This window comes from Pleurodeles waltl, chromosome 12 (assembly GCF_031143425.1).
Source record: "Pleurodeles waltl isolate 20211129_DDA chromosome 12, aPleWal1.hap1.20221129, whole genome shotgun sequence".
Classification (NCBI taxonomy): Eukaryota; Metazoa; Chordata; class Amphibia; order Caudata; family Salamandridae; genus Pleurodeles; species Pleurodeles waltl.
In genome coordinates, this window is record NC_090451.1 from 309,338,132 (window position 1) to 309,361,068 (window position 22,937).

The window sequence follows — 22,937 nt, forward strand, 5'->3', positions numbered from 1 at the left end:
GTCGCAACAATGTCGAGAGTGGGCAGATGCCCAGGAAATGCCAGCTGAGGGTGCAAAGAAGCTGCCACCAGATGGAAGAAGGTTTGGTTTCTGCAAGAACGAAGAGGACCAGGAACTTCCCCTTTGGAGGATGGATGTCCCACGTCGTGAAAAAGCTTTCAGAGGTGTTCCCACGCAGAAAGACCGCAAACAAGCCTTGCTAGCTGCAAGGGTCACGGTTAAGGTTTTTGGATGCTGCTGTGGCCCAGGAGGGACCAGGATGTCGCCACTTGGATGAGGAGACAGAAAGGGTGCCCAGCAAGTCAGGGAGCCCTGACAGGAGCAGGCAGCACCCACAGAAGTACCAGAACAGGCACTTGGAAAAGGAGTGAACCGGAGTCCACCCGAAGTCAGAAAAGGGAGTCCCACAACGCCGGAGGACAACTCAGAAGGTTGTGCACTGCAGGTAAGAGTGTCGGGGACCCAGGCTTGGCTGTGCACAAAGGAAATCCTGGAAGAGTGCACAGGAGCTGGAGCAGCTGCAAATCACACGGTACCCAGCAATGCAGTCTAGTGTGGGGAGGCAAGGACTTATCTCCACCAAACTTGGACTGAAGAGTCACTGGACTTTGGGAGTCACTTGGACAGAGTTGCTGAGTTCCAGGAACCACACTCGTCGTGCTGAGAGGGGACCCAGAGGACCGGTGATGCAGTCTTTTGTTGCCTGCGGTTGCAGGGGGAAGATTCCGTCGACCCACGGGAGATTTCTTCAGAGCTCCTGGTGCAAGAAGGAGGCAGGCTTCCCCCAGAGCATGCACCACCAGGAAACAGTTGAGAAAGCCGTCAGGATGAAGCGATACAAGGTTGCAGTAGTCGTCTTTGCTACATTGTTGCGGTTTTGCAGGCGTCCTGAGCAGTCAGCGGTCGATCCTTTGGCAGAAGGTGAAGAGGGAGATGCAGAGGAACTCTGATGAGCTCTTGCATTCGGTATCTGAAGAATTCCCCAAAGCAGAGACCCTAAATAGCCAGAAAAGGAGGTTTGGCTACCTAGGAAGGAGGATAGGCTAGTAACACATGTAAGAGCCTATCAGAAGGAGTCTCTGACGTCACCTGCTGGCCCTGGCCACTCAGAGCAGTCCAGTCTACCAGCACACCTCTGAATCCAAGATGGCAGAGGTCTGGGGCACGCTGGAGGAGCTCTGGACACCTCCCCTGGGATGTGCAGGTCAGGGGAGTGGTCACTCCCCTTTCCTTTGTCCAGTTTCACGCCAGAGCAGGGCTGGGGGATCCCTGAACCGGTGTAGACTGGCTTATGCAGAGATGGGCACCATCTGTGCCCATAAAAGCATTTCCAGAGGCTGGGGGAGGCTACTCCTCCCCAGCCCTGACACCTTTTTCCAAAGGGAGAGGGTGTAACACCCTCTCTCTGAGGAAGTCCTTTGTTCTGCCTTCCTGGGCCAGGCCTGGCTGGACCCCAGGAGGGCAGAAACCTGTCTGAGGGGTTGGCAGCAGCTGCAGTGAAACCCTGAGAAAGGCAGTTTGGCAGTACCCAGGTCTGTGCTAGAGACTCAGGGGATCATGGAATTGTCGCCCCAATGCCAGAATGATATTGGGGAGACAATTCCATGATCTTAGACATGTTACATGGGCATGTTCGGATTTACCATTGTGACGCTATACATAGGTAGTGACCTATGTATAGTGCACGCGTGTAATGGTGTCCCCGCACTTACAAAGTCCGGGGAATTTGCCCTGAACGATGTGGGGGCACCTTGGCTAGTGCCAGGGTGCCCACACACTAAGTAACTTTGCACTCAACCTTCACCAAGTGAAGGTTAGACATATAGGTGACTTATAAGTTACTTAAGTGCAGTGGTAAATGGCTGTGAAATAACGTGGACGTTATTTCACTCAGGCTGCAGTGGCAGGCCTGTGTAAGAATTGTCAGAGCTCCCTATGGGTGGCAAAAGAAAGGCTGCCGCCCATAGGGATCTCCTGGAACCCCAATACCCTGGGTACCTCAGTACCATATACTAGGGATTTATAAGGGTGTTCCAGTATGCCAATGTGAATTGGTGAAATTGGTCACTAGCCTGTTAGTGACAATTTAGAAAGCAGAGAGAGCATAACCACTGAGGTTCTGGTTAGCAGAGCCTCAGTGAGACAGTTAGTCATCACACAGGGAACACATACAGGGCACACTTATGAGCACTGGGGCCCTGGCTGGCAGGGTGCCAGTGCCACATACACTAAAACAACATATATACAGTGAAATATGGGGGTAACATGCCAGGCAAGATGGTACTTTCCTACACAACCCCCCCCCAAACAAAGGACAATAAGACTAGCCATGACCTGATGAGTCTTCATTGTCTAAGTGGAAATATCTGGAGAGTCCATCTGCATTGGAGTGGGTACTCCCAGGCCTATGTTCCACTGTATAGTCCATTCCCTGTAGAGATATGGACCACCTCAATAATTTAGGGTTTTCGCCTTTCATTTGTTTTAGCCAAAGTAGAGGTTTGTGGTCAGTCTGAACAATGAAGTGAGTGCCAAACAGGTATGGCCTCAACTTCTTCAGTGCCCAGACCACAGAAAAGGCCTTCCTCTCTATGTCAGACCAACGCTTTTCTCTAGGGGTCAACCTCCTGCTGATAAAAGCAACAGGTTGATCCTGGCCCTCAGCATTGAGTTGTGATAAGACTGCCCCTACCCCTAATTCAGATGCATCAGTTTGAACAATGAATTTCTTGGAGTAACATGGGCTTTTTAGGACAGGTGCAGTGCACATGGCCTGTTTCAGCTCCTCAAAAGCTTTCTGACAGCTAGCTGTCCACAATACCTTTTTAGGTATCTTCTTGGAAGTGAGATCATTAAGTGGGGCTGCAATGGAGCCATAGTTTTTAATGAATCTCCTGTAATACCCAGTGAGGCCTAAGAAGGCTCTCACCTGGGTCTGAGTTGTAGGGGGAACCCAATCCATGATTGTCTGGATTTTCCGCTGAAGTGGTGCAATCTGTTCTCGACCTACCGGGTGTCCCATATAAATCACTTTCCCCTGCCCCATCTGGCACTTTGAAGACTTGATAGTGAGGCCTGCCTTCTGCAGGGCCTCCAAAACTTTCCACAGGTGGACCAGGTGATCATCCCAGGTGGAGCTAAAGACAGCTATATCGTCCAGATATGCTGCACTAAAAGCCTCCAACCCTTGCAGGAATGTATTCACCAACCTCTGAAAAGTGGCAGGTGCATTTTTCAAACCAAAGGGCATTACTGTGAATTGGTAGTGCCCTCCAATAGTGGAAAATGCAGTTTTTGCTTTAGCATCCTCTGATAACTTGATCTGCCAATACCCTGCAGTCAAATCTAAGGTGCTTAGATACTTGGCAGATGCCAGTGTATCTATGAGCTCATCTGCCCTGGGTATAGCGTGAGCATCAGTTCTAGTTACCTGGTTGAGACCTCTGTAATCTACACAAAACCTCATTTCCCTTTTTCCGTCTTTGGAGTGAGGCTTTGATACAAGCACCACAGGAGAGGCCCATGGGCTTTCAGAATGTTCAACCACTCCTAGTTCAAGCATTTTCTGAACTTCTTGTTTTATGCAGTCCCTGACATGGTCAGCCTGCCAATAGATCTTACTTTTGACAGGCATGCTGTCTCCAGTATCTATAGAGTGCTCACACCAAGAAGTGGTGCCTGGCACAGTAGAAAAGAGGAGATTTATGCAGTTGTCTTTTTGCTCAGCAGTAAGACAGTCTGCCAACACTACACCTTCCACTAGAGCATCCTGTTCTGTGGAAGAGAAGAGATCAGGGAGAGGGTCACTCTCTTCTTCCTGTCCTTCATCTGTTGCCATGAGCAGGGTGAGATCAGCCCTGTCATAGTAGGGTTTTAGGTGATTGACATGGAGCACCCTAAAGGGACTCCTGGCAGTGCCCAGGTCAACTAAGTAGGTGACCTCGCCCTTCTTTTCAACAATGAGATAGGGTCCACTCCATTTGTCCTGGAGTGCTGTTGGGGCCACAGGCGCCAATACTCACACCTTCTGTCCTGGTTGGTACTGAATCAGAACAGCCTTCTGGTCATGCCATTGCTTTTGGAGCTCTTGGCTGGCCTGAAGGTTTTTACTGGCCTTTTTCATGTACTCAGCCATCCTGGATCTTTGGCCGAGTACATAGTCCACTATGTCTTGCTTGGGAGCTTTTAAAGGTTGTTCCCAACCCTCCTTCACAAGTGTTAGGGGACCTCTTACAGGGTGTCCAAATAGGAGTTCAAAGGGGCTGAAGCCCACTCCTTTCTGGGGTACCTCCCTGTAAGCAAAAAGGAGGCAAGGTAACAGGACATCCCATCTCCTCCTAAGTTTTTCAGGGAGTCCCATTATCATTCCTTTGAGAGTTTTATTTTAACCTCTCTACCAGTCCATTTGTTTGTGGATGATAGGGTGTGGTGAATTTGTATGTTACACCACATTCTTTCCACATGGCCTTCAAGTATGCAGACATAAAGTTGCTACCCCTGTCTGATACAACCTCCTTTGGGAAGCCCCCCCTGGAAAACATTCCCAGGAGGGCTTTTGCCACTGCAAGTGCTGTAGTGGTCCTTAGAGGAATTGCTTCAGGATATCTTGTGGCATGGTCCACTACCACCAAGATAAACCTATTGCCTGAAGCAGTAGGAGGGTCAAGAGGGCCAACTATGTCAACCCCTACCCTTTCAAAGGGAACCCCAACCACAGGCAGTGGAATAAGGGGAGCCTTTGGAGTGCCACCAGTGTTGCCACTGGCTTGGCATTTCACTCAGGACTTACAAAAGTCTTTTGTGTCCTCTGACATCCTAGGCCAGTGAAACAGGGGGACAAGCCTTTCCCATGTTAGAATCTGACCCAAATGTCCAGCCAAGGGAATGTCGTGTGCCAGAGTTAGGAGGAACTCTCTGTACTGCAGGGGAATGACCAATCTCCTGGCTGCTCCAGGTTTTGGGTCACTTGCCTCTGTGTACAAGAGGTTTTCCTCCCAGTAAACTCTATGTGAGTCACTGACATCCCCATTTTGCTGTTTGACAGCTTGCTGTCTGAGACCCTCTAATGTGGGACAGGTTTGCTGTGCCACACTCAGCTCATCCCTGGCAGGCCACCCTCCACCCAAAAGCTCAGCAGTGTTTGCTGCCAGCTCCTCTGGTGAAGGTTCTGCACAGGGGGGAAATTCTTCTTCCTCAGACGTTGAATCATCTGTAGAGGGAGGGATAGTGGGTAGGGATATACCCTTACTAACCCGAGCTTTAGGGAGCACTTGGTCCATTGTTCCAGGATCCAAGTCACCCTGTCCTTTTTGCTTTTTGGCCTGAGCCCTTGTTAAAGCAAAAATATGGTCAGGAATGCCCAGCATTTCTGCATGAGCCTCCAACTCCACTTCTGCCCAAGCTGATGTCTCTAAATAATTCCCTAGTAGACAGTCTACAGGTAAATCGGAGGCAACCACAACTTTCTTTGGACCAGTAACCCCGCCCCCCCCCAGTTGAGATTCACAACAGCCATGGGGTGGCTAAGAGTGTTGTTATCAGCATCTGTCACTTGGTACTGGTGACCAAGTAGGTGTTGCTCAGGGTGTACCAGTTTCTCTATTACCATGGTAGCACTGCCACCTGTGTCCCTGTAGGCCTGAACCTCAACACCATTTATTAGGGGAAGTTGCTTGTACTTATCCATATTAAGGGGACAAGCAACCAAGGTGGCCAAATCAATGGCACCTTCAGAGACTAACACAGCCTCTGTGGTCTCCCTAACAAGACCAACCCCAACTAAATTACCAAAAGTGAGCCCAGCTACTCCCTTGGATTGGCTATTAGTAGGTTTGCTCCCACCACCACTGCTATTACTAGGGGCACTAGAGGTTGCAGTAGGGGTTGTGGTAGTGGGAGGTTTGGTGCTTTTCTCTGGACAACTGGCATCAGTTGTCCAATGGCCTTTTACTTTACATAAATAGCACCATGGTTTCTTTACTTGATTAGAAGAGGATTTGGACCCACCACCCCCAACAGAGTGTTTTTGTGGGCCTGATGAAGACTCATTTTTAGATTTGTCCCCACCCTTGTCTGAAGACTTACCATCCTTCTTCTTGCCATCCTTGTCACCCCCTGTATGAACTTTTCTGTTCACTCTTGTTCTGACCCAGTTGTCTGCCTTCTTTCCCAATTCTTGGGGAGAGGTCAGATCTGAGTCCACTAGATATTGGTGTAACAAATCAGACACAAAGTTATTCAGAATATGCTCTCTCAGGATTAGGATTAGATTGTACAGGCTTTCATAGTCAGAAACTTTACTGCCATGTAACCACCCCTCCAAGGCCTTCACTGAATAGTCAACAACGTCTACCCAGTCTTGTGAGGACTCTTTTCTGGTTTCTCTGAACTTAATCCTGTATTGTTCAGTGGTTAAGCCAAATCCATCCAAGAGTGCATTCTTCAAAACTGTAAAATTATTGGCATCACTTTCCTTCACAGTAAGGAGCCTATCCCTACCTTTTCTGCTGAAAGATAGCCATAGGATAGCAGCCCACTGCCTTTGAGGGACCCCCTGTACCATACAGGCCCTCTCAAGTGCAGCAAACCACTTGCTAATGTCATCTCCCTCCTTGTAAGGGGGAACAATCTTGTGCAGATTCCTGGAATCATGCTCTCTAACAGAAATACTATCAGGAATACTGCTGCTGCCACCATGGGGTCCTAACCCCAACCTCTGTCTCTCTTTTTCTAAGTCTAGGGATTCCCTGTCTAGAGCCAGCTGTTGCTGTTTAAGCTTCAGCCTGGTCTCTTCCACTCTCAACTTATTGAGTTCCCTTTCTAACATTTTGTCATCAGGGTGGGTGGGTTGGGAATGTTTTGACACAGAAGAAGGATTTGAATGAGCAGAGGGAGACCTGACCCTAACAGTTGGTACTCTAACAACCTGGCCTCCAGGAACAAAAACATCCCTACTATGATGGGAGCTTCTATTACTACCAGCATTACTAGGTGGTCTGCTAAGGGGCAGATTAGGAAGGGAATCCTGTAACACTCCCTCAAGGGGGTCCCCTGAGTCAGAGCGTGAGCTATCTATCAACTTTTCAGATGAGGTGCCACCCAGGGCCTTATCATTCTCAATAAGCATATTAGACAGAAAATCTCTAGAAGGGTTCTTTCCTACCACTAAACCTCTATCAATGCAGAGACTCCTTAGGCTCTTAAAGTTAAGGTGGTCATAAGTTGTATTGACCAAATTAAGAGGAGTTCCTACACCAGACATGATAGAAAAAGTTTTAGAGACAGATAAAAGAGAGAAAAAGTTTTAGGACTTTTTAAAGAACAGAAAAAAAAAGTTTTGAACGTTTAGAGGTACTTTTCAGCACTTAGCAGATAGTGTAAGAGAAGGAAAGCAAAACTTTTTGGTTAGGTGTCCCTACACTGAACTTGTTTTGTATATTCTTCTCTTATGAAAAGTACAATATGACAAAGTGGTAAGTAGTTACAAGTACTTAACCCACCGCTGCACAACCAATGTAGGAGGCTGGCCTGGCTTGTAGTGGGTACCAAGTGGTACTTACACTCTGTACCAGGTCCAGTTATCCCTTATTAGTGTAGAAGAGGTGTTTCTAGCAGCTTAGGCTGATAGAAGGTAGCTATAGCAGAGCAGCTTAGGCTGAACTAGGAAACATGCAAAGCTCCTACTATACCACTGGTGTCATATGCACAATATCATAAGAAAACACAATACACAGATATACTAAAAATAAAGGTACTTTATTTTTATGACAATATGCCAAAAGTATCTCAGTGAGTACCCTCAGTATGAGGATGCCAAATATACACAAGATATATGTACACAATACCAAAAGTATGCAGTAATAGCAAAAGGAAGTAATGCAAGCAATGTAAAGTTACAGTAGATTGCAATAGGAGCACATAGGTATAGGGGCAACACAAACCATATACTCCAAAAGTGGAATGTGAACCACAAATGGACCCTAAACCTATGTGAGCTTGTAGAGGGTCGCTGGGACTGTAAGAGAAAAGTGAGGGTTAGAAAAATAGCCCACCCCAAGACCCTGAAAAGTAGGTGTAAAGTGCACCTATTACCCCCAGAGAGCACAGAAGTTGTGATGGGGGTTTCTGCAAGGAAGACCAACACCAGCAAAGCAACAACAGTAGATTTCCAGACCTGGGTACCTGTGAAACAAGGGGACCAAGTCCAAGAGTCGCAACAATGTCGAGAGTGGGCAGATGCCCAGGAAATGCCAGCTGAGGGTGCAAAGAAGCTGCCACCGGATGGAAGAAGCTTTGGTTTCTGCAAGAACGAAGAGGACTAGGAACATCCCCTTTAGAGGATGGATGTCCCACGTCGTGAAGAAGCTTGAAGAGGTGTTCCCATGCAGAAAGACTGCAAACAAGCCTTGCTAGCTGCAAGGGTTGCGGTTAGGGTTTTTGGATGCTGCTGTGGCCCAGGAGGGACCAGGATGTCGCCACTTGGATGAGGAGGCAGAGGAGGCGCCCAGCAAGTCAGGGAGCCCTCACAGAAGCAGGCAGCACCCACAGAAGTACCGGAACAGGCACTTGGAAGAGGAGGGAACCGGAGTCCAGCCGAAGTTAGAAAAGGGAGTCCCACGACGCCGGAGGACAACTCAGAAGGTTGTGCACTGCAGGTAAGAGTGTCGGGACCCAGGCTTGGCTGTGCACGAAGGAAATCCTGGAAGAGTGCACAGGAACCGGAGCAACTGCAAATCACATGGTACCCAGCAATGCAGTCTAGCGTGGGGAAGCAAGGACTTATCTCCACCAAACTTGAACTGAAGAGTCACTGGACTGTGGGAGTCATTTGGACAGAGTTGCTGAGTTCCAGGGACCACGCTCGTCGTGCTGAGAGGGGACCCAGAGGACCGGTGATGCAGTCTTTTGTTGCCTGCAGTTGCAGGGGGAAGATTCCGTCGACCCACGGGAGATTTCTTCAGAGCTCCTGGTGCAAGAAGGAGGCAGGCTACCCCCAGAGCATGCACCACCAGGAAACAGTTGAGAAAGCCGTCAGGATGAAGCGATACAAGGTTGCAGTAGTCGTCTTTGCTACATTGTTGCGGTTTTGCAGGCGTCCTGAGCAGTCAGCGGTCGATCCTTTGGCAGAAGTTGAAGAGGGAGATGCAGAGGAACTCTGATGAGCTCTTGCATTCGGTATCTGAAGAATTCCCCAAGGCAGAGACCCTAAATAGTCAGAAAAGGAGGTTTGGCTACCTAGGAAGGAGGATAGGCTAGTAACACAGGTAAGAGCCTATCAGAAGGAGTCTCTGATGTCACCTGCTGGCCCTGGCCACTCAGAGCAGTCCAGTGTGCCAGCACACCTCTGAATCCAAGATGGCAGAGGTCTGGGGCACGCTGGAGGAGCTCTGGGCACCTCCCCTGGGAGGTGCAGGTCAGGGGAGTGGTCACTCCCCTTTCCTTTGTCCAGTTTCGCGCCAGAGCAGGGCTGGGGGATCCCTGAACCGGTGAAGATTGGCTTATGCAGAGATGGGCACCATCTGTGCCCATCAAAGCATTTCCAGAGGCTGGGGGAGGCTACTCCTCCCCAGCCCTGACACCTTTTTCCAAAGGGAGAGGGTGGAACACCCTCTCTCTGAGGAAGTCATTTGTTCTGCCATCCTGGGCCAGGCCTGGCTGGACCCCAGGAGGGCAGAAACCTGGCTGAGGGGTTGGCAGCAGCAGCAGCTGCAGTGAAATCCCGAGAAAGCCAGTTTGGCAGTACCCGGGACTGTGCTAGAGACTCGGGGGATCATGGAATTGTCTCCACAATGCCAGAATGGCATTGGGGTGACAATTCCATGATCTTAGACATGTTACATGGCCATGTTCGGAGTTACCATTGTGACGCTATACATAGGTAGTGACCTATGTATAGTGCACGCGTGTAATGGTGTCCCCGCACTCACAAAGTCCGGGAAATTTGCCCTGACCGATGTGGGGGCACCTTGGCTAGTGCCAGGGTGCCCACACACTAAGTAAATTTGCACCCAACCTTCACCAAGTGAGGGTTAGACATATAGGTGACTTATAAGTTACTTAAGTGCAGTGGTAAATGGCTGTGAAATAACGTGGACGTTATTTCACTCAGGCTGCAGTGGCAGGCCTGTGTACGAATTGTCAGAGCTCCCTATGGATGGCAAAAGAAATGCTGCAGCCCATAGGGATCTCCTGGAACCCCAATACCCTGGGTACCTCAGTACCATATAATAGGTAATTATAAGGGTGTTCCAGTATGCCAATGTGAATTGGTGAAATTGGTCACTAGCCTGTTAGTGACAATTTAGAAAGCAGAGAGAGCATAACCACTGAGGTTCTGGTTAGCAGAGCCTCAGTGAGACCGATAGTCATCACACAGGGAACACATACAGGGCACACTTATGAGCACTGGGACCCTGGCTGGCAGGGCCCTGTGACACATACACCAAAACAACATATATACAGTGAAATATGGGGGTATCATGCCAGGAAAGATGGTACTTTCCTACAATAGGAGCCTATAATTGTATTTTGTAAGTTTGTAAAAAAATGGCGCAAATGCGGTGCAAAAAAAGTATAACTACGAACCTTAGTAGCTCCGGACCCTGTACGGTGATCTCCTTCCACATTACTATCTTCTCATTGGACGACTCCCGCAGATCTGGGCATGGTCGACCAGACTGACTGCCTCCCCCTTCCTTGACCGCTGGACCTGAGAGTCATTTTGGTTTTGTCCTGGGAGCCCAGGCTGTGGGTCTACCAACCGCACCACTACACATCCCATCAGTGACACGATGCCAGTAAATGAGAAAAACAACAGATGCCGTATTTACTTTACGCCATTACCTTTAATTAGTGTTGCATGATCACCAATATTAGACATGAAGCATGATTACACAGCGGCTTCGTAACAGGGGCGCAACAAATGCCCCCGCAGCCCCCTCGGTACGTGGGGTGGGGGTGTGACCTGGCATGAGAGTTTCTGAGTGAGTCCGGAGGGGGGCCCTAAATGTACTTTGCAGCCCCCCAAGTTTCTTTACTCTAGCGTTTCATATTACCTGCTCAACAACTGTTTGACAAGGTAACAGATAACGAACCTTCATTTGAACGGTGACAGTTCTATAAACAATCCAGGCCATTGAAAGGAAAGTATATGCACACCAGAATAGGTTTAGAGAAGTTTATCGAAAGAAACGCTAGAGGCCAGTATTGTGAAGGAATTAAAAGAAACTGAGCTCGGATGGAAAATGCAGCAGCCCGTTTCTTCCATCTAGATTCTAGATTGTTATGTTCCGTGACTTTTTTTCACTTCTGAAGAGCCGTCCGCATCAGCATTCATTGGCACTCTAACTGATTCATTTTTTTTGTAGGATTATGAGACTTTTATAAAATGAAACACTGTGGCAGCAGTTTTCATGAAGTGTTATTGCAGTACATTACATTCAAGAATTATTACAGATATGCCTACACTGACAAAAAAGGGGTAAACTATTGGGAAAGCTGTGGAGCTGTTAACTCTGTGTAAGTATTACTTATTATTTACTCCATATAAAGAATTGCCATTGCTGAGCGTTGTAATATTGTAATATCATTAACTTTACAAGGTGGAAAATAGAACAATAGCTATTAGTCCAGTGTGCCAAGTACTATGAAAGCCTTTCAGCCGCGTGCCCTTAAATATCTTCTTGCTTTACTGTCAGAAAACCTTTGGTCTTTTTATCAAAAATGAATATTTTTACAAGTTTCTTCCAATATGCTGTCATACAATGAATGCACCGTCAGATAGCTGGGAGGAGCGCGAGGGACTTATAAGGCTCTCAATGTACGGGCCCACAATGGTTTACTGGAGGTTACACCGAGTAAGTGCGGAAATTCTCACGAGTTTCTTGCCGTTACGCACGCACATAATTCTTACTCGTAGTCTTCATTACTCATTTATTCAAGCACTCCTCGTCCATGTCATTATCAGTGTGTCGACCCGCCCCTCAGATACGCCCTAAGCACCAGCTCGAAAAAAGATCCTACTTCTCTTTCAAATTTTCCCCATAAGACCCTCCTTCTCCCTGGCACATACTATTTTCACAAATCAACCGAACATTTTTTTTTTTTTTTGTGGTGCCCCGCATTGGAGGGGAGCTGGGAATGCAGACTGGGATGGGAAAGCCTGAATAGGAGTAATGAAGATTACTGCTAAGTAATTGGTTCATAACAACCTCAACCTCCAAGGCATCAATAATATTGTTAAAATATATTTATTAAATCATAGATTCTCTTATTTTTTCTACAGCAAACCGTTACTTAATTTGTCTAATGATTACTTCATTGCAGTCTGTTTATTGTGCTCTAACCTGTAGAGGGACACAAAGTTGTTTGGTGTGGACCAAGCAACTGCCCTACATATTTCCTGCTCACAGGAGATTCAGAAAAAGTAGTGAAGAATGACCTGTCAAACAGCCTTGTATATTCGCTAAAACAGCAGCCTCCGCCAAAATATAAGCCTGCAAGGTAGCCTGCTTGACCCATCTACTCAATGTAGTTGTTGTGACCTTCTTTCTTTTATTTGCAGCACCATGTGGTATAAAATGAACAACGACAACCAAAAATATTCTATTCTTTTTAAATAGATTATCAATGCCCTCCTAATGTCTTGTGACGTTAAAATAACAAGTTCTGAATCACTCTCCAGTACAGCAGAGCTACCTGATGGAGATGCAGCAGAACTAATTTAGAAATGGCTGCCAACCTGGCGGACATTTCTAAAGCATTGATAGGAACCGCTGTCACAGCGGTTCCTGTCAATGCTTTTTGTAGTTTGAGGCAGGTCTCCGTCAAAAGGACAGAGACTTGCACCAAATTGTTTTAAGTTTTTACATTCAAAAGTAAAATCCCGAAGTGGTACTTTCTTTTTGAAAATAAAAAATAAAATGCTACCATCAGCATGGGAGTCCTCTCCCAAGGGCGAGGGGAGCATTTCAAACTTTTCACTGTCCCTTACTGCCAGGTTTTATCTGGCTGTGACGATCAGTAAACACGACTTCTTGGGCCAGATGTAGCAAAGGGTTTTACCCATTCTGTGTCTATGGGAAAATGTGTTCGTACATATGGCCCCTTATTCCGCTCATCGAAATCAGGTGGGTAGAATTGCAGACCTGTCTCCAATGGCCCTTACTCTGCAGGACCACCAGAGGGGTGTAATCACGTTGAAGAACAGAGTAGTCTCCGGCGTGATTAAAACTGTGGTCTACGTGCATTTAATTGAGACAGGCGTGCCACTATGTTGGTGGGGAGAGAACACCTTCGCCATTGCAATGGAGTTTCCTCTTCACCAAGATTTTGAAACTAGGCCCTAAATATGGTAGCTCACCCAATATTGTAGCCGGGGTTATGGCTATTAAAAAGGCCAATATCTTCAATCTAATGGCTCAAATGTTTTCTCCTGTAAACAGGTAAGTTGAACAGACAAATGCCAGCTAGCAACAGGAGTATGCACTACCACTTTCTTTTAACCTGAATCTTTTCTGAATTTTGAAGGCAAGGAAAATGACCTTAGAGGTATTTCCAGATACTGATATGACATCCCTAATTTCAGAGAGACATCCCTAACCCCTATCTGCCACCAATTGTGCCAACAAGGTGGAGGACAATAATTCTAATAAGAAACCATCCCTTCAAAAAATCTAACTTGCAACGTTAGTCGCAAGACTTTGGGCCTGATTTTGATGTTGGCGGTAATGGCCCCACAGTCATTTATTCTGACTGAAAACCCGTCTGCTGCCATGATGGCCCGCCCACCATATTTAGATGTTGGTGGTTTCATAGACTTTAACCCGCCCGAGTCCCGCCGACTCCTCCAAAGATTCCCCTCTGCGGCCATGGCGCCATAGGAAAGAGTGGAGTGGGACTCCAGACACACCTTCTGCTGAGCTGATTTGGATGTGTCATACCACCAAGCAAAAAGTGGCAGTTGGACCTCCACTTCTGGCTCGGCGGATTGGGGGGAAAGAGGGTAAAAACTCACCTTTTCTCCTGATTCACCTTCTGTTTCTGGCTGGAAATGACTTGACAGGACCCTCTGTTGCAGCTGCCCCGGGACCCATGTAGGAAACACAACACCCCCGGTCAATGGACACAAAGGTAGGCAAACCCGTACTGGCTGTGTACGTTAGAGGGTCTCTGCAGGACCACTGCAGACATATACATGTTACAGTATTTTTTTTAAATTACTGTGACATGCATATGTTGGGGACACAGGTGGGTTAGACATGAATGGGGACATGCGGGTACACAACACGTCACTGGCACCACAATGACGTTACATTCACACTTGTCAACTGTGCCGATGTGTGCACACTACAAGGGAACACGTACCTGTCATGTTGTGATTGAGTTGTATGTGGGAGTTAGTACGTTTATATATGTGTATGATGCGATTGACTGGGTGAGTTGGTGGGAGGTGTAGTGGGTGATGTAGTTGTGTCAGTATGTGTGCCACTTGCATATGGTGTGAATATTGTTGTGTATGTGGTGTTGTGTGTTGTATTGCTGCATGCAGAACTCAGGCGCATGTTGCTGTGTGGTGGTTGCTGTTGTGATGTGTGTAGTTGAGCTTGTGTGTGCATGTGTTTGTGTAGATGAGTGTGCTGTTTTTGTGGTTGTGTCGTCTGTGATGTAGGGGGACACATATGTGAAGGGTGGAGTGTGTGTGTGTGACTTACCTCTATTCCACCGGGGCTGGAATTGTCCAATGTCCATTGGATCAAGCGATGTCCTCCCTCTGTCAGAAAACCACCACCAGTACACTACCTGTCCAACTGTAACATCAAAACACGGCAGATGGAAACCCGCCTTCCTGACGGCTAGGAAGAGCACTCAATCATGGCTGTCTTTAGCTGAGCCACAATACATCTAAATACTTTGAGTGGAAGACCGTTGACTTGGCGGACTTCTCTGGTCCACTGCCAACACTGGTTGGTGTTGAGGCCACCAAAATCTAAATCAGGCCCTTTGTGTCCAAATCTTTATCCTGTCACCAACTCCCAAACGTTTGCCACGGTCTAGAATAAGCTGCAAGTGTTGATGGCTTTCTACAAGCCTGAATGCCAATTGCAACCTGATTAGAGCACCCTAATTCCTGATGAACTAGCCATTCAGTTTCAGTGCTGGGAAAGTCAGACATTTAAGCTGTGTCAATGACAAGCTTCAAAACTGAATGGGGCGTAGAATAGAAAGGGAGTTGTAGGCATTGTACCTTTGCCAGGAAACTAATCAACAGAAACACAGAAGGCAAGGTGAATACAGGGCAATCAGAATTACCTTTTTGGTCTGGATTTTCTGCAACACTTCTGAAAAGAAAGATATTGGGGAAAATGCTAATTAAATGACTGCTGGCCATGGAATTGATAATATGTCCACCCACCAAGCCTTTAGGTGCCAAGTTTTTGCATAAAACTGGGGAGAACAGTGTTATCCTGAGATTTAAACAGATAAAGCCATGACTCCCTGAACATTTGTACTATTAATGTTGAAAGAGTGCGGGCTTAGGTGAAATGAGAATGATGTCAGTAAGTTGCAACTTAGCCTCTCTACGTGAATGTTCTCGATTCCTGAGATAAATGTTGCCCTTAGAGGTAGAGGGTGGATCTCTGCCCATTAAAAATGTCTCAATGACAATTCTGACTAGGGTCCTGGTCTTTGTACCTTCTTGCCCATTCAAATAAGTCTTTTCTACTTGGTGGCCTCTCCTGCGTAATACTGCAGAATTCTGTAGATAAGGATCAATTGCTTGAAGAGCACGCCATACAGCAATTATATCCTTCTAATATGAGGAGTGGGATAGCTCTGCTACAGACCACTCCAGTTTGACTTCCAGGCCTTTGAGAGTTACTCCTCACCTTGTGAAGTTGCATCTGATGTTATTACTTGGCAACTTAGGCATTGAAAATATATTCTGTTTTTTAGGTTTCCTTCATCTAGCCTCCCCAATAAAGCGGTGAATTGATCTCTTTCAGCCCCAGAATCATGTACTCATACTATGGACTTTAGGTGATGATGTGCCCAAGGGACTATTGATGTTCTTACCAACATTGGCCCCTGGATCAGCAGCCAATGCCTGGCAGTCATCTTCTCCAGCAAGAGAACCTGTGGCGCTTGGTTCTGCACGGAGTGTATCCTATTTTCTGAGAGGAACACACGTCCTCTCTGTGTGTCTATGTGGGCTCCAATAAATGGTTCCTTCTGCTTTGGTACAAACTAAATTTATGATCATTTACGACAGGTCCCAAAGATTCCAGACTGGCACATAATTTCACAATATTAGAATACACCTTAAAAATAAGGGCCGCAAATGAGCTAGTCATTATCGCATGGAATAAACCACAACTGCTGAGAAGCCAATTCTGGAGCCAATAACTTTGTAAATACTCTTTGCAACAATTTCAGCCCGTAAGGGAAGGATATAAACTGAAAATGTTGTTTGTGTATTGCAAATTTCAGAAAATGTTTGGTGTCCTCCATTATTAGCATATGGAAAGATGCACCTGTAAATCCAGGGTTTAGAGAAAATTTTTCTATGTCAACAATGGAAAACCATCTGATATGTATTCATTCTGGAGTGTGTACGGGATACATTTCTTGAGTGATTTTAGGTCCAGAATTAACCTTTACTTCCCACCGGGATTTGTCACCAAAATATTATTGAGAATATGCCACACCTCCTTTGTGCATGGGGTACTGGGGTTTCTGCAACAGCACTTGTAGCCCCAAAAATATTGCCTGCCTCTTGAAAGGATTTTGGGGAATTGACGTGGGCCAGAATTGATGGCTTTGAGGTCGACTTGAAAAGTCTATAGAATATCTATTTATTATGACACCAAGAATCCATTGGTCTGTTATTCTGCCTGCCCATTCTACATAATACTTTGTTAAATTACCTCCAAATAATCCTCCTGAATAGTCAGAATGTAGTGATTAGCTGGACATCAGACTGTGGTTGGGATTTAGAGAAAAGCATAGCTCCCCGACCTTGGTCCCTGCCTCTAAAGGGATAATTCTGTGACCAGGTTTTCTCTGGAAAACATTTTTGTTGTTGCTTGGACTAGGAAGGGATACAACATTTCCTTTTCTTCTGCTGAATTTTATTTATCATCTCATTGAGAATCAAATAGCTTGTACCCTCAAAGGGAAGATAGTGAATTAATGATATTTGTGATTACTTCAGATTACAGTGCTCTAGCCACAACAGCATCCTTCCAAAGAATGATGACCCAGCTAATGACGCAGCTGCCTATAATGAATCAGATGTATTGTAGGGCAGCAACAGTGTTAATAATTAAATTTTGCTCAAGATTTCTGTGGTATCTTCCCTTCCTGTAAATGGTCAATTAGCACATGAAAGTCTTTAAACATAGCCTGTTAAGCATACGCAGCATAAGTGTTGCCTCTCAGTGCAAAATGCGGTGTAGAATATCCCCACTTAAAGGCACTTTCTACCTTCCTGTCCATCACATCTGGTAAGGGTGTTTCCTCTGACTCCAAGAAGGCTGTTAAAGCCATGCTTGCCAGTCTTGTATACACCTTGGGGACTTGAGAATAACTATAATTAAATTGCTCTAAATGATATCTTCTCCTATGAAATCTCAGAAATTATGCCTTTCTTGATCCTTACATTCCTTTAAGACCATGCTTTCCACAACATCATGGAATGGCAAGGTGTCAGTTTGGAGGGCTGTTTATACTGTGAAAAAACACTCTTCATCAACCTAGGATTTTCATGGAAATTTTAACACCTTCCTTATATCTCCCTCATACCTCTTCCTATAAGTCCATGCAGTGCCTTTCATGAGGAGGCTGCACCCACGCAGTATTTATTGCCTCTTTAGTCAGAGATTGTACCTCTGATCTAGTTATTTAGACTCCTTTTCCAGCTCCGCCTCTACTGTTGCTAGAGATAGTTCTTGATGATCTCTTTCTCATAGAAAGGTTACTCCTAATAGTAACACAAAACTCAAATTGAGCACTGCTAATGATAACACTCCAAATTATTCACCCATATTGAAAATCTTGATACATCATAGAAACAGTGAGATGTTTGCTCTTGATAATCCCTATACAGTTATTTTGTGATAAATTCATGTAATGATCAACAATGCCCCACAGTCCAGCAAATGCAGAGCCACAAAATGCCATAAGTCCATCAGAAACTTTGTGTCAACAGTTGGAGCCCTGGATGATCAACGTAAGAATGTTATCTAACAGCAGAAACAAAGTTGAACTAAAACTGTAAGCAAGAAGAGATACAATATTTATGAGAAATTGGGTGTGGTTAAATAGGGTGTTAACCCTGCTCAAGCAACAGCCTCGATCCCCTGACAGAGTGAGCCACAAAAGTCACTAAATTAACCTGCGATTAACCCTCTGGTAGCTAAACACATAAACTATAAGGCTTAAATTAGAGGTAATGTGTAAAGAATGTATGCAACACACGAACAGTATTAATGTGGAAACACAACACAAGTCCACATCAATTTAGAAAAATATAGTACATTTTAATAAATTATTTGATAACAAAATGACAAAACCCATTCAGTAGAACTGGAGTTATAAATTTTTTAAATAAAAACTAAACCCTAAAAATCAAAGCGCTGACCATGAAGGGCTAGTAGTGCAAGACTGAGTCAAAATCGAAAGGTATGGCTGACCGCAATAAAGCGTTAGTAGGATACAAGTAGTAGACTGGGCCTGGTCAGTGATTATCCTCAGACTTAAAAGAAATTTCATGGAAATATGTCTGGGAAGGTAAAGTATAGAGGGTCAAGACTGCAGGTGATGTCCAAGCAGGAGTCTTCTTCATCGTAGACCCGATGGATGATGTTGTGGTGAAGATTTCCACATTTGGACTTTTTTAGAAGTCAAAAATCTCCAGCGTGAAGAGGCTGCAAGCTGTAGCTGACACAGGGTCTGCAATGCTGGATACCCCTTCTACAAAGGACTGCTGAATAGGATTTGTTGTTGTGGAGAAGAACTAACCAGAGGCCACTGTGAAGTTAGCCACCTTGGGTGATCGACTTGCAGGTATGTCCCAGTCTCCTTTAGGTTCTCAGAGCACTTTTTTAGCCAAAACGTTTCCCATTCCCAAGTTTTGGATGTTGGCTATCTGGGCACCTTTAGCAGTTCTTCCAAGGGTCCAGGACTGGAGAGGCAACGCTTGGAGGGTCAGGACTCAGGCTGGGTCCAGGTGCGGGTTCAATATAGCTGGTGTCTTTTCTGTCCCTGAGGCTCTGATCAGGAGGCCACCCAACTAGTCCTTGGAGTCACTCTGATAGTCCTAGTGGAACAGGGCTCAATTAGCAGGACAGGCCTCTAAGGGTTCAAGGCAGACTTCAGGCATCAGAACAGTCCTTCCAGGTGCAGAAAAGCAGTCTTCTGAAGTACATAGCAGGCCACAGCAGCATGCAGTCCTGTGAGAGTAGGCCCACAGGTCCAAGAAGTGAACTAAAGAGTGGGTCTGAGGGTGTTATTTTTTTATACCTGGTAGTTTCTTTAAGTAGGAGAAGTTTCTAGAGAATCCCCTTTGAAGTGCTTGGAGTTTCTTGCCTCCCCTGTCCTGACTCCAGTCTTGCTGTCTGAAAAATGAAGTAGTGTGAAGTCCTTTGTGTGAAGGCAGTACTACAGGCACTAAATAGCGAATGCAGGGAAATAGCAACTTTCTAAAAGTGGCATTTTCAATACAGGGATTTACAATCTGACTTTAGCATTTAAGAGGATTTTGAATTATAATTTCTATAATTTCTAGACAGCTGACATGAATTTCCTACCTGCTCCTAATCTAAAGTCAGCACCTATTAAATATATCAATGCAACCTAATGTTATCCAATTGCAGAGGTATTCCTATCAGTCGCGAAGAACAAATGTAGGAGTTTTTCACTACCAGGACAAGTACAACTTTAAAGGAAATGTCCAACCTTTTAATTACAATACACACTGCCCCATGGGCTGGCTCGGGCTCACCCTAGGGGTTACATATATTTAAAGAGGAGCACCCTTATGCTGACTGGTCTAACAATATCTATCATACGAATTGTGTAAGGAAAAATAACAGTCATTAGGGATACTATGGCCATTTTTAAACACAACAGCTCTTAGTGGCAGTGATGTTCATGATATGGTGACCGTCAAAATTCTATATCATGGAACAGTGACCTTAGATTATCAAGCACAGTCCTTATCTTTGAACAGTGTGCTATACATTATGACCTCAAAAAACAAAGTACATTGCTGCCTATTCAGCACCCTTACTTCTTGCATCATAGATCACTCCAATTCATCCTTTCAGCCTTCTAACATGTACAGTAATGATGAAGATTGGCAGTTGATGTTCAATAAAGAGTATTGTGGGAACATTCCCACACTGTTTTTAGATGTAGGGCCATTATAATGAGATGCCTTTGAAGGGTTCCGCACCAAGAACGTATAATGTTCCATAGTTCTTCTTTTAATTGTCACATTTGGTTCAATCTTTATAATGCCTTGATTTCCACTAACCTCTGATCTTCATAATGCAGCCACACAAACCTCTATACTCGATAATAATGGAGTCAACTCAGTGATTTGTTTTTGATAAGATTAAGATTGCATGCTCACTTTGAGAACTACTCCTGATAATATCAAGAGATATACAGAGCTGTTATGTTGATAAAACACAACTCAATTCAAAGGTATGTTTCTAAAACTTGGAGCTACTGAGAGCTGCAAGCCCAAAAAACAAGATTCACTAATAATTCAGATCCTGTTAATATCCCAGCTCACTCATATCCCTGCTCTTGATGACCTATGTAGTGTCACAGAATGATAATTATGATAATAATACTCAAATACGTCACTGCTCTAAAATATTAACAGATTCAAGTGATGCAGAGATCTGTCTTTGCCAGTATCCAAAATATGTCATAGGCAAACGGTTGACAATGCATAAACGTATGCAGGTATATTCACTTGGTAATGCCCAGAGCCACAATCTCTGTTTTTAACAATCTATAGATGCACCTCAAGTAGGGATTAATTTCTTAGTCTGTCCCTTTATTTCCATGAGTTAGATGATTCTCATCATGTTGATTATATTTGTTATTTGGGTTTTTTGTTAGCTGTTCACACTGATAACACCAACATCAAGCTATTTTTTGGTGAAGAGCCAGGATGCATCATTGAATTAAGCAATTACGTAGTTGTGATTAACCATGGCCGTATGTGATGATCTTCCAATACTTGAAAATGATTTTATGGCAGAGTGGATATGGAAGCTTGATCGATGAAAGTTAGCAAAAGAGTTAGTGAGTAGTTGACTACTCATAGGTTCTGTTCTCCCCTCAGACACTGAGGGACAATAGCTTAAGCTGAAAATTACTGATTTGTGACAGGTAGGTCTGATGCATAATTGGGGTTAAAGTCACCCTGAGTAAAACTTAGCTTCTCGATGCATGTGATCCTTTCACTGGGATGAGGAGAAGAAAGTAGGAAGCACCAGCATGGGATGGGGGCCACAAAAAGGACACACCTGCCATGGTGGAAAGTTGTGGACTGAATGATTACTACAGCCTTCTGATGAAGGAGCTATCATTCCAAAAATGCACTGGAACTAAAGTTTAAAAATGTATTTGAAAATCAATGTGTTAGAAATGGGGTCTCTAGTTGACATTCTTGTTCGAGTAGGGACCACAATCCTAGTCAGGGTAAGTAACACACAATCAAACTTATCCTATGCCCACCTTGTGGTAACTTGGCACTGAACAGTCAGGCTTAACTTACAAGGCAATGTGTAAATTATTTGTGCAATAAACCATGCAATAACATAGTGAAGACACCACAAAAATACACCACACAGATTTAGAAAAATATAAGATATTTATCTGATTAAATTAAAAATGGTCAAAATTTGATAAGCACAAGGTGAAATATCACTTTTACAATGTTAAGAAGAGTCTTAAGTCTTTAAAAATCAACAATTGTCTCTTGTGTGCACAAATTACCTTGTTTGTATCAAAATTACATGCACAGAGACCACAGAGGAGTAGAAAGGAAGGTGTGCATTGGATTTCCCAACGGGACACAGACAATGCGTCGTTTCTTCCCATGCTGCAAGGGCTTTGCGTCAATTTCTGGAGTGCAGTCTTGGATCCTCACTGCGATGCGGGGTCCTTTGACACCAAGGGATGATATGTGGAAATCCTGGGCATGTGGGACGAAGTCACAGGTGTTGCGTCGATCCACTGCGTCGGAGTTTCTGTCGCATGGCAGGTGCTGTGTCGATTCTTCACTCAGGAAGTCGGGCTGCATAATTCTGGGTCAACTGTGCATCGATCCGGTATGGCTGTGCATCAAAGCTCTGGTCGCAACACAGGTACTGCATCGAGTTCCACTCGGGGAGCCGGGCTGCGTCGTTCCAGTTCAGCACTGCAGCAATTTAATCATTGTTTCTGGCAGGCTGAGTGTCGATATTTGCTGCACAAGGAGTTTCTTTGAAGAGAGGAAGTCTTTTTGGCCCTGAGACTTCAGAAACAGGAGGCAAGCTCAATCCAAGCCCTTCGAGAGCACTTCTCAGCAAAGTCAGAGGCCAGCAAGGCAGCAAGGCAACAGCAAGGCAGCAGTCCTTCACAGCAAAGCAGTCCAGGTGAGTCCTTTGGGCAGCCAGGCAGCTCCTCCTGGCAGATTGCAGGATCTGGTCCAGAAGTTTATGATTTGGTGGGGTCAGGGACCCTGTTTATAAACCCCAAAATGCCTTTGAAGTGTGGGAGACTTCAAAGATTGGTTTTGAAGTGCACAAGGTCCCCTTTCAGTACAGGTCTGTCTGTCAGGGTCCCAGTAGGGGGTTTGGCAGTACATTGTGTGAGGGCAGGTCACTAGCCTTTGAAATGTAAGTGTCAGGCCCCTCCATCCTTTCAGCCCAGGA